Source organism: Stegodyphus dumicola, chromosome 3, assembly GCF_044657685.1.
Source record: "Stegodyphus dumicola isolate Sdum_Otavi_A_Nest chromosome 3, ASM4465768v1".
NCBI lineage: Eukaryota > Metazoa > Arthropoda > Arachnida > Araneae > Eresidae > Stegodyphus > Stegodyphus dumicola.
In genome coordinates this window covers 119,523,330-119,535,740 of record NC_140770.1, presented here as the reverse complement: position 1 = coordinate 119,535,740, position 12,411 = coordinate 119,523,330, and the positions used below count along the sequence as shown (strand labels likewise).

Sequence of the window (12,411 nt, the reverse complement as noted above, 5' to 3'; positions counted from 1 at the left end):
AATAGTTCTCTTGCAAATTTTGTTGCATTTGGATATCTGATTCTGGTTTCCTTACAAAGCTATGTCATCGCTCCTTTTATATTAAATAAAGTTTTAATTGACTTATCACTTTGTATTTCTGCGAGTTCTTCTTTTTACTGCATATTTGAAATATCAGCCAAATCCACTAGCATTGTCTGCATCATCCAAGTTGGGAAATCAATTTGTCTTAAGTTGCAAAATCTTTTAAATCAGCCGATAAAATTTTCAGATGATCGACAATAACAAGTATAGCGGTATCAATAACAAGTATAGCGGTAGTCATGTCACATTTTTGGAGCCAATGAGACTTTTCAACATTTTTGTGGTAAATAGTATATGCTGGACATAATTCAACAAAGATAATGAAACCAAATATCTTCCTTTTGCATCATAAGTTTTATTTGCTCCTTGAAGTTGTTTATTTAATATATTTAATTTTTCAAAGATATCGGCTAAATAACGCACAATTGCCTTGTTATCATCCGTTAACGGATTTTTCATTTCAGGTTTGTCGCTTAAAAAGTAAGTAAGAGTATCAAATAGTTCCATAAATCTTTCCAAGCAGTTCCCTTTCGACAGCTTTCTTACTTCACTGTGAAGTACAAGTCTCATATAGTCTTCATTTTGTTCTTCGTAAAATAACTTGAAAAGACGTTCACATTTGGCCCTAGCTTTAATAGCATTGATACACTTTAACTGAATTTAGTACTTCATTTAGAACAGGTGAATTGTTTTTATCTACCATGTTTTCTCTATGAATAACACAATGCACAAGAAGCATTTCTGGATTCTCATCTTTTATCAATTTTAAGCAACCCTTTTTCTTATTCCATGTTTTATTTTATTTTTCAACCATCATATTAGGAGCACCATCTGCAGTACAAGATGTATTTTATATTTTATTGGTATTTTTTTTTTATATTTAAGTAATTTTTTAGCTTACTATAAATATCTTTGGAGGTGTGGTGCTTTCTAATGATTTACAGAACATTTCTTCGGCAAAATACCCTTTATGAATATATCTTACACAAGTTACAAGTATGGCCTCACTGTCTCTCAAAGTTGGTTCATCCATTTGCACCGAAAATTTTCTTGTTTTCAACAAGTTGTATTTCAATAGCCTCACTCATTTAATCTTTCTTCTGCAAACAGTATTGTTATTTAGTGGCATAGCTTTAATGTCTTCGTCATCTTTTTCTAGAAAAGTTTAAATGCTGATATTGATAGTTTGATTAAATTCTCCCCTATAGTACGGCTTTTCCTAGATTAAGTGATGAGTAATGAAATTTGATAAATAGCCTCAAGAGCACGATTAACAGTTGCATTATGAGCAGTAAATAGACACTTTAATATTACTCTATTTTCAAAAATTTTCCTTAAAGTGTGAAAATAATTCAAATTTGAATTAATATCAGCATTATGTTTCGCCTTAATGTGCCTCAAGACATAGTTTCATTGATTTGTTGGTCAGGCATTATTGGCATAAAAGGACAAAAGTTGACCGTTTATGGACCGGGTATGAAATCAAATTTTAAATATGCCTCTGAATACTGACGAACGTTTTTCCTTGCTTTCACCCCTCATTTTACTAAGGGCTGAAAGAGAATTCTTTTTAAAATATTTAAAATGCACCGCAATTTAAAAACTTTTTATGTATACATCGCTTACATTTTCTTTATTTTGGGGAATAAAAAATTAAATTTCTAAAAATTTTGACTTCATGAAACATATTTAGAACATCCTTTGTCCCCTTAAACTCTGGACGAATCCATTTTCGAATTGCCCCCTTGTGCGGCATGGGCCCCACATTGGGAAACACGGCAATAAATAGTGTCTCACAGGTGTGTGTGTGTAGTGAGTGTATTTGGTAATGGTGAATAGTGAGTGTGTTTGGTAATCGTTTCTGGGGGAAAAAAAAATATTGACAGTGTTAAAATGCTTTGTATCAAGGTATTTAGCATGGAATACAAAGTAATATGTATGCTTGCATCCTGAGACATCAACAAAAGTCATCAAACAAAAGTATATATTAATTTAACTAAAGTAACTTATGCTATTTTCGTTTCCAACATTTTTCAAAAAACAGCAGCAGACAAACGATATAGAACCATATACAATACAAGACCACAACCGCACACACCAAAAACAAAAACAAAATATATATATACATATACATATGTGTATGTGCGTAAATTACAGAGTATATGTATTATTAAACACAAACATAGTATTTATTAATTTAACTATCATAATTTATTACAAGATTAATTATTTTACTATCATAATTTATTACTAGTTAATTAATGCTAGTATAACACAATGAGGCACACTGTTATTTATATATGCTCATAGTTCTAAGAATTTATTTAAGGCAGTGAAGAATAATCCATCCCTTACATATGGACATTTAACAGATAGCAAGGAACAGTATGAGAAAAAAATCGGTGAGGTATAATATTATATTATAAGGCAAAAATATATTTAAGCAATCTAAAAAAAGAGAGAAACCAGAATATCCGAGAGAGAAGTAGCGCGATGCCCTGAATCCCCAATTTTCTCTCTCACGAGATTCCTCGGGGTCTTTGTAGGTGGTGACAGACGTGAACTGATAACGTTGGCGTCTCTTTGGAATTGTAACCACAAAGGAAGCCATTAGCAATGAGCAATTTCAAGTATTGTTTAATGCTAAAAACTGATGAAAAATTAAACTTTATTGATTTAAAGGCACTTATTTATAGAAATTTGATTTTGTTTAGATGAAAGAAGGGTACTTATCTTAAAATTCCAGGCTTTCGTTGTATATCCTCACATTGTCCGCTGTTTCATTCTCATCAATATCGGAGCCGAAAAATCTTTTGAAAACGTGTAGGTTTTGTAGAAAAAACACTATTTCAAAGTAACTTAATTGATAATCACTAAGGGGAAAGAAATGTTTTACACTTTTTTACAGAGCGCTGCCAACGTGCAGCTGCTTGCCTCGGTGATCCGAAAGAAATTTGTTAAATTTCTCCTTCTCGATAAATACTTTGTAACACAGTTAGCTGAAATCTGCCCCAGACCTGACTTCAATATAAATATTTATCATGATCTTTGGTATTCAGTTACTAATATTTAAAAAAAAAAAAAAAATATTTAGACATCATAGGATGAGTCATTTCTCAAGTTGCTGTGTGTTAATAGTCATGCAGTGGTAATAATGCCTTACTTATTTTGTTAGTATAATTTAGCTACTTGTGTATGGCAACAGTAGGAGATATTAAAGATTGAGAATGATGTAACAATGCGACGAGCGTCATTGTTTCTTTCCTGACAATAAAGTTTGTTTTCATTGAAACTGATTCCATTGTGTAAATAATCACTGCAGTTATAGTGTTTTAATGATAGAGACTATCTTTAAATCTATGACGCGAGTCTTTAATTAAAGGCTACGTCGTGCTGAAGTGTGATTTATGATTTTAAGTACTGAAAGCTAAAAAAGTCGGTGATACTTTTTTCTTGTAAGCTTTAACAGTAAAAGCAAAAAATAATAAATAATGATTCACCAAGTTGGGGTCATAAATTATTCAGTAGATAAACAATTTCACTTTAAGATGTCCATTAAAAAGGCAGCTACAGAGTCAAATTATTGATCACACTGATAGGTCTGTGCTAATAAATGATTGTTTCTTAAGTATGGAGTATAATATAGTCAAATACCAAAAATCCGCATTGCCTCTCAAAATATAAACATTCAATTTATAGGTTCTGGAAACTGCAACATGGAGAACGAAATATCGAACTAAAAATATTTACTGAGTAATGGCATCATAATTACCAAATAATAATGACTCATAATGGGAATACTACGGCCAGAAATATCAGATTATTGACTTCATCGTAGAGATTTTTTCTCCCCAATCTGTATCGAGGTAAAAAATAAGTCAGAGTTTCTGAAAAAAATTTTTCCAAGTGACCATGAAATTTCACTGTGTGATTATAAAAAGAAAAATTCACCATCAGAGATTGCACTCATTTGTTAGCTGAATCAAAGGGTTCTGTTTCCCAGACACCATTAGTAAAAGTATGACCATCTTCTCTGTTTGTTGAAACTGAGAGTGATGACAATGAATTTTCTGGTTTTAGAGTTAGTGCAGCAAGGTTATAAAACAATGGAATTGCTTTTATGTTTGAAAGAAAGAATAAATGAGAAGACTTTGCAAAAAGAAGATATCGTTGAATAGATGATGTGTTCAGATGAGCCAACACTGGCATATCAGATGGCCAATGATAAATCATTGGCTGTGTTTTGAACTCAGCACAGCAAGGAAATGGTTCTGACACTGACACGGATAGTGATTTTGATATTAGTGAGAAAATCTATTTTAATGAGTGTTTGGAACATGGTGAAAAGTACTTAAAATTTTTAGAACAGAGCTGTGTCACAAAATAAGATATTATGACTCTATATAATTTACAAAAAACACTTAATCTGGAGCGCCTTGAAGTTTTAAAACAAACCTCTACCAGAAAAATGTTTGAAAATATGTAAAAAAAAAAAAAAAGTATGTTATGCTTAATTAATAACCCTTATTTTTATATGTCTTTATTGTATATGTCCTTAATGCTTTTAAGTAACCATGTAATCAACTAATATAAATGAATAATATAATATAATTAATATAATATAATAAATATATATATATAATAATGTAACACATATAATAAATTAATGTATATCATTGTAATAATGTATATAATAATTAATTAATTAATGCACAACCTCTGGTCCCAAGCATTGCAGATTTCTGGGCTTCTACTGTATTCTTATTTAATGTATAAAGGTAAGGAATTAATCTTGGAAGAGTAAGGGATATTGTCTTTAATTGTGTTACATATAAATCACTAATGCAACCAGGCTCGTTTAGCCTGGCTAAGCCAACACTAATTAAAATTAAGAATTGGGACTTTTCATATGTTTTATTTTGAAAAAATATCAAATGTGCATGCTAAAAAAAAAAAAAAAAATCTTAAAGGTTTCAGATTTTAAATTACATCTAAAGGATCGTTTTTTTAACATTTTGTGTGTTGCCTTTATTGATTAAATATCATGTTCTTTGCACTTAAACCATAAAATTCAATTCAGTAGCAATGCTGCAAAATGATTTAAAAATGAGCATATCTTTAAAATTTCTGATACAGTCAAAAGTCGTTAATCCGGAATGATCTATAATCCGGACCTCAAAGCTACAAACGTTCTGCGCATGCATCAACGCATGTGTGTAATATTTTTACGCATGCGCATATGCGTTTGCGCATACGCATAATACGTTTACGCATGAGTGTTTAATGTATAACGGATGGTATAAGCTAAGCTAAAACGATCTAATTATCTATTTCAGTTAATGTTGCAGATTGCGTTGTTCCTTAATCTTCGAATTGGATCCGGCTTATTATATTTTGCAGACTGTTAGAGCAATTTTATAAAAGTAAGCTTGAACTTTCGATTATGTCAAAAAGAATTTCCGCTGCTGGAGCTGCCAAAGGATCTACAAAGCGAAAGTATGTTTCGATGTCCATCAAACAAAAAGTGGAATTGCTGCAAAAAATGGATAAAGGCATATCCTTTGTTTCTCTAAACATTCCGAAATCTGCTTATCAATTTCACGTTGCTCTGCGGGGGGGACACGTCACTGCGCGCAGTGAATTGGAAGTTGATCTGTCAGCACTATCCTTATCTTCAGGACAGATGTCTCGATGTACTCCGCCTTTGATATGATTTAAATCAAATTCCTCGTCATTATAATTTGCTTCCAATAGTGAAGAAAGTGACACAGAGGTTATTGAAAACGAAAAAATTTCGATTGACAAATTAGTCGGTATTCTCGACACAACAATTATAGGACTTGAACAGCAGAACTTTGTAACTGAACAAGAAATTATGTCTGTTTGTAGAATTAAAGAGAAAGTATTATCACATAAAATGAAGCAACTTAAACAACTTACATTGAAGGAAATGTTTAATAAAGTAAACAAATAAATATTAAGCTTTTTTTTTTTTTGCAAATTTTGATACCCTTTAGATCATAATTGTTCTTTATTTCATAAATTATGGTTTCATATTTTAAATTTTATAATTTCTGCATGCCATCTTACCAGATTTAAACTGATGATCTGTAATCTGGAAAAATCGATAATCCGGAATCGCCGAAGTACCGGCAAGTCCGTATTAAAGACTGTTGACTGTACACAGCTCCGTGCCCACTAAAGATAAAAAGGTCCCCCCCCCCCTCCGCTGTAAAATGTTGCCATTGCTCGCATTTAAATCGTTGAATTTGTTACTCAAAAATTCGTTAAAGTTTTATAAAATACAAAATCGATAATAAAACAAATTTCAAATTTGTTCTTCCACATGACCATATTCGTAGGAGGATTATGTCATTCAAAATTCGATGGCTCTGTGTACCGTTGTTTTATCACAATGCGAGAAATAGACATACATTTATGCAGATTTTTCATTATTTAATTTCTTCAAATATAATGCAAGACTCTTAACAGTTTAAAAAGTGAAACAGACATTTATAGTGATTCAATGCAAAACAAAAACAATAGTCCTTCAGGGACAAAGCCTGTTTGGACTAAAGAAAAAAAAAAAAAAAAAAAAAAAAAAAAAAAAAAAAAAAAAAACCTTAAAAAAAGTAATAATAAATTGCTAGAATAATAGTTGTATAGAGATCAGGATTATAGATCATTCCAAATTTTGGACTTTGTAGTGTATCTCCTTTATGTCTTCAGAATGATTGTTAAAGCATACCATGACATGTTATTTCTTTGTTTGTTATTTAATGATTAAGAATTATTTAACTCTACATTTTCAAATTCTATACATCATTTTAAATAGATTTCTTTACTGCATTATCATAATCAGAAACATGTCTAAGGATCACATAAGTCTGATAACTTAGTTAAGTGATTATAATTTTAACAGAAAAAATACAGATAAAATTTTGATTTTTGCTTCATCCATATAATTAAAAAAAAATTCATTACATTTGTCTGTTTGTTTGTTTATTTAATATTGCAAAACACATGGGGGCTATTTGCTTAAGGTAAGGAATTAATCTTGGAAGAGTAAGGGATATTGTCTTTAATTGTGTTACATATAAATCACTAATGCAACCAGGCTCGTTTAGCCTGGCTAAGCCAACACTAATGCAGACGGATTCAAACTTGGATCAGTACTAATATTTAGTGATTTTAACACTTGGACACTTATAAGATCAGTTTATGAAGGTTGTATAAAATAAATTGAAATGTTTCTGTTATATCATCAAGGAGACAATTTTGAGTTTTCTCTTTAAGTGGAAAATATCTGGCCTGGTTGCATATAATTCAGTGACTAATAACCTAGAGATGAGAAAGTTATTTTTTCAAACTCTTTCTGGAATTCAGACCCATAAAATTTCAGCAAATTTATCTACTCTGTTATGACTGGAATGGGATCTATATGGAAAAATTCACAGAATAGCAGTTTTGCTAGGCATTAAAATAAATGAATTAAGAAATGACACAGGATACAGTCTATAAAAAAAAGAAAGTACAGTTGAAAGCTACAAACTTTCAATATATTTCCAGCATTTGAACATAATATTAAAATGACAAATATGTGCAATAAAATCCATCTCATTAATCACTTCTGCAACTCAATAGCAATTTTAAGAATGTAAATAAGGTAACGAGCATTACCAATAGCCATGTTTTGTAAAGCCTTCATTGAAGACCAAACATCATTTGCAGCCATAAGTAGTCACAAAGTGGCTTCGCTGTATTTGATTAAATAAAAATTTTTCTGGAATCTTTTTGAAATTGTTTCTGATTTATTTTGTATTTTCAGATGTATGATGATCAAGCTAAAACATTTGTCTATTGTATTGGGGTAAAAACGCCAGTACCTCAAATGATGTTACCAAAGGATAATAAGAAAAAGTGTATGTTTTCATGTTTCTGATTTCACAATTATCTTTAATTGTTAGGTTTTATATAAAATGATCAAGTTTATTTTGAAAAAAAGCTGTATTTATCTTCTAAAGTGTATTAACATACTTATTAATTTCTTAACTTCATTTTATTGATCAAGTTTATTTTGAAAAAAAGCTGTATTTATCTTCTAAAGTGTATTAACATACTTATTAATTTCTTAACTTCATTTTATATTTGTAGCAGTTGTTCATGAATATCTTAAAATTTTGGGTTCTTTAAATGGATAATTTATATTTTTTTCAATTTATCATGAATTGGGACCAAATTTCAAAAACTCTTTCAGCTGCTCTTTTTCTTTATTTTCACATCAATCAGCTTCAGTACTACTGAAAATTCATGTTTTTCCCGAATTTCCAGGGAAACAGTTTGTTCCATAGGGATCGATGTAAACTAGGAAAATATGTTTCGTTCTGAAAAAATACTCAAAAAAATTTATAATAATGTCATTTATTAATTAGAATACATCATTTTTTATGAGACAGTTTCCCTTGCTTTCAGCATCTGTGTTATTTTACTAGATGGTTGTTGCTTTGCTAAAACTATTATCTCCTCTGCAACTTCTTGCTGTGATACAAAATGCAGCTCCATAAGCTCTTCGATGATCAACTCCTGGCTATACTCCTCTTCTAGCTTAGTGGTTGGCAAAATCATTAGTCAAAAGAGCTGAAGATCAGCTGCATGGCATTGAAAGCCAAATTTATTTTCGAAAACCATGTTTTTAGGACTCGGTTTAAAGAAGATATTGACATTATATAAGCCAGATATAATAATAATGATAATCATATTTAGTAACAAAACATATTTTTACATTAAAATCAAAATATTACAAAACACACTTTTAATGTGATTAATGACCTTGCATTTCCTTAAAAAGTTTGGATAAATCAGGTTTGTATGTCTTTGTTTTTAATTTCAAGCAGGATTCCAGGTTTTCATCGGTAAAAAGATTTTTCAATTTACTTTTGATAAGGTAAATGCTTGAAAAAGATTCTTCATATGAATATGTAGAGCTAAAGAGAGAAAGAACAACAAATGCTAGATTAATCTATTATATGTGCCAAAAATACTATTTCATGTTTGAAAATTATCATATCTTCCTTCTCCAGTCTTTAAAAAAGAGACCACTTTTGCTGTGAACTAAGATCACATTTATTTTTCTCCAATGTTTCATATCAGCGTTAAGTTATTCAAATTTGGAACTCCATAATTCTTTGTTTCTTAACTCCAGTAACTGCATTTGAAAAGTGCCAGTGTCCCGATTAAAAGGAGAAAAGTTTAATTCTATTACATCAGCAAGATTGTTTAACAAAAGTTAATGTTGCTATGTTATTTTTGAATTCCTGAAACCTCCACAGAAGAACTCTCTCATATTTAAAATTGTTGTTTTGAAATAGTGAATGTCAGTTACCGAATTATGTGATTCTTAGCCATGTTTCAGCAGGCTTGGAAAATGAATTAATATTTGTGTTTCAAAATTTTGATCAAGAAAGGATAATTTGTTTTTGAATGAAATTACTTTTTCCAGCATCAGAAAAATTGTGTTTCCTTTCCTCTGTGGTTCATAATTAAGATTATATAGCTGATGCGTGACGTTTACCACGCAATAAAATTTTTTGATCCACTGATCATCCATTAGTTTAGGTAGTCTCATGGAGAAATGCTTTAATTTATAAGGAAACAAAGCATATTAAAATGTTTCCTATTGCAAGCCAGTGTATATTATTATGCAGCAGAAAATCTGCATATTCACTCTCCATTTCAACTAAAAATTCTTTAAACTAGTAATGATAAAAAGCTGTAACTAGAATAATGTTGACAGTCTTGATCACCAATAACATAACACTGCAAATTTCTTCTGGAAATTTCTGAGCACAAAGCACTTTTTGATAAATGATTCAATGATAATCAAGTATTTCGGGGTTAATTTTTTCCTTCAAAATAGAAAGAAAACCTTTTTCTTACTTTCAAACCCTATCTGTTGAAATTAAAACAATTTTATCAAGTGGAATATGATGTTCATCCATGCATTCAATGACAGGAGGTACAATATCGTTGTTACAGGCTTAAACTTTCAGTGATAATAGTCTTACAATTTCCTCTTTAGGACCCATAATTGAAATAAATCAAACAAAAAATGAAACTTGCATTGTGTCATTAATGTCACTTTGTCAACCGCTATTAATAAAGCTCAGGTAAATTTAAGGTCTTTGATTTGCTAATTGGGTATATTCAAAGACATTTTGATTGTTCTTTCTTTTAGTGTTTTAGCAGACAGTTGTAATTCTTTAATTTTTTAAAGAATTTTTGCAGTGTTCTTAAAATTCTGGAATAGTTCTTTGGGTGCATTTATAAAACAACATTTAATGTATTCACTGTCTGTGCATGGTTTCCACTTTTAGCAATCTCTTGGCAAACAAAAAAGTTTTCAATATTAACACTGTTGGAAGACATACATCCAATAATCAAATACAGGGCTTGATTTTTTTTACTCTTCTGAAGTTTTTCAACTGCTCTCTTCCTCGCATATTTGGGCGAGATACTTAATGCCAGATCATGTGTATATATGTAATGTTTCCCTCCAAATTTGATTTCTTATTATTCGCCACTATTTCTTGACAAATAAGATAAGTCGGAAGGTCATTTAGAATTTTGCGTAAACATGAACAATTCGGCTCGTTCAGCTTTAAATTTATGATTTTTGCCATCCGATTTTCTTTTCTTTTTCTTTGTAGCCATGTCAGATAGGTGGTACCTGAAAACATGCTTTATTTATAACAATAAAAGAAGCTATACAAAATTATAACAACTTTTTAAATTGATGCCAATGATATCTGAGAGATCTGTAACTGCTTGAAAGATACAAGTAGGTTAATGTGCCAAGTAGGTATTCTCTATGCTAGTCTGAGACTTTTCAGCATACCAGGCACTAATCACTGTACACACTGATGAACAAACTGTAACTGGCTTACTGTCACTGATATCACTCCAGTCGCATGTGCCTCTTCCTCATTACCACCCTATATCTACATCGTGCTACATACCTCATTACCACCCTATATCTACATCGAGGTGAGCAGTAGTAGTACAAGTACAAGGCATAGTCCCATTGCATTAACTGTAGAGTTCCACAACAGTTTTAAGGAAGAACATCATGGAAATGGTTCAGGGGTCTCCCCTCTTCCCCCAACCTCATGAAAGGAACTTTGGCAAGCTGTATATTTTGAGTGCCCCTTGCCTCACGGGGAGTATATGCTTACAGACATCCATGTTTTCTCCAGGTTTCAAACATGGGCCCTTCAGTATGGCAATCAACATCACTGACCACTATACCAGCTGTGTGGCCTTGTTCTACGTCAATTTTACAGACACTCACCCGCACGAAGTCAAAATTGATTCGCGGCTGACAAGCCGTGGTTTGCTGACCACTGCATTAGCTCTGTAGAAAAAAGAGATACAGGGCGCTGCGCCACCCATATGTTTAGCTAATTAAGAGTTTTCAGCAGAGAGGGTTGAGAGGTAGATGAGAGTGGTTGAGAGAAGTATAAACCAGTTATCCTGTAATCTGTATATAATACTTGTACATAGTCTTCTCTTCATTAAATAGATTTAGTTAAAGGAAAGTGTCTTTGTTTGGCCAATATAACACAAGAATCACCGATAATAGAAGATTAAGTAAGTTATTACATACATCAAGTTTTTGGTGCATCGGTGGTTCAGTGGTAGAATGCTTGCCTGCCACGCGGGCGGCCCGGGTTCGTGTCCCGGCCGATGCACCAAAAACTTGATGTAAGGAATCTCTGAGTGCGCGTCGGAAAGGAGTGCTGGCGATGAGCGAATAATTAAACAATTTGAAGAGGATTTGAAATATGTAGACGGGAGGTATGAGACTCGTGTGTTGTGGAATAGGAGTCCAGAGCATTTGGAAAATAATTTTGGTTTAGCGAAAAGGCAGTTCGAAAGGGTGCAACGAGAGTTAAAAGATAACAGCTTTGTGAGGGAACAGTTTATGGAAATAATTAAATTTCAGACACAAAACAACATTATTCAAGAGTGTGAGGATACGAGAGAGGGGTACTTTATGCCATTCTGAGCAGTGGTCCGTAAAGATAAAAAAAAGCACTCAAGTTCGAATGGTATTTAATTGCAGCAGTTGTAAAAGAGGAAAACTATCGTTAAACGATTGCTTAGAAAAGGGCCCAAACCTAAATCCAAATATTTTGGATATCATTCTTGCCTTTCGAAAATTTAAAATTGGATTCTGTGGTGACATAGAAAAGGCGTTTTTGATGATTGGGATAGCAAGGGAAGATAGGCAATATTTAAAATTTCTCTGGTATCCTGATAATGACAGTGAGGACTTTAAAATTATGCAAA

General features: G+C 31.7%; 1 non-coding gene across 1 annotated transcript; it reads left to right on the top strand.

Annotated features, from left to right (window-relative positions):
- The first annotated feature begins 11,739 nt into the window (after positions 1–11,739).
- TRNAG-GCC (transfer RNA glycine (anticodon GCC)) lies at positions 11,740–11,810 on the top strand. Its single transcript has one exon. It is a non-coding gene; the product is annotated as a tRNA-Gly (tRNA).
- Positions 11,811–12,411: the final 601 nt, after the last annotated feature.